The sequence below is a fragment of the Cyprinodon variegatus genome, unplaced genomic scaffold (assembly GCF_000732505.1).
Source record: "Cyprinodon variegatus isolate N-32 unplaced genomic scaffold, C_variegatus-1.0 Scaffold331, whole genome shotgun sequence".
Taxonomy (NCBI): domain Eukaryota; kingdom Metazoa; phylum Chordata; class Actinopteri; order Cyprinodontiformes; family Cyprinodontidae; genus Cyprinodon; species Cyprinodon variegatus.
The window spans coordinates 158799-159494 of record NW_015150784.1 but is presented as its reverse complement, the minus strand read 5'-3'; positions in this window follow the sequence as shown (position 1 = coordinate 159494).

The following is a 696-nucleotide window of genomic DNA, read 5'->3' as shown; positions in this document are numbered from 1 at the left end:
TCCATCCATCCATCCATCCATCCATCCATCCATCCATCCATCCATCCATCCATCCATCCATCCAAATAATTAAAGCAAAAATTCATACATAAAAGCCAGAGAATAAAAGTGGGTCTTGACTGTGGTTTTTAAAATCCACATCAGTAATAATGCCAAGGCTGGTGTCTTAACGGCAAAACATATTCTTTAAACGTGCCAGGAAAATCCAACTGATCCATTATTCCAAAATGTTGAATATGTTTTGAGTTCCATCCATCCATTAAATTTCTTACACGCTTATTCCAAGTGGGGTCGCAAGGGGTGCTGGTGCCTGTCTCCAGCTGTCTACGAGCAAGAGGCAGGGTGCACCCTGGACAGGTCGCCAGTCCATCGCAGGCCAACACTAAGACAAACAGGACAAACAACCATTCATGCACGCAATAAAACCTAAGAGGACTTTAGAGAAACAAATTAACCTAACAGTCATGTTTTCGGAGTGTGTGGGGAAGCCGGAGTACCCAGAGAGAATCCATGCATGCTCAGTGAGAACATGCAAACTCCATGCAGAAAGATGGCCGGGAATCAAACCCAAAACCATCTTGCTGCAAGGCAGCAGTGCTACCAACTGCGCCACTGAGTAGCCCACGTTTTGAGTTGTAAAAACATAACCTCAGCATGCTTACAAACATTCGGTCAATAGGGGCCAATGGTTGTCTA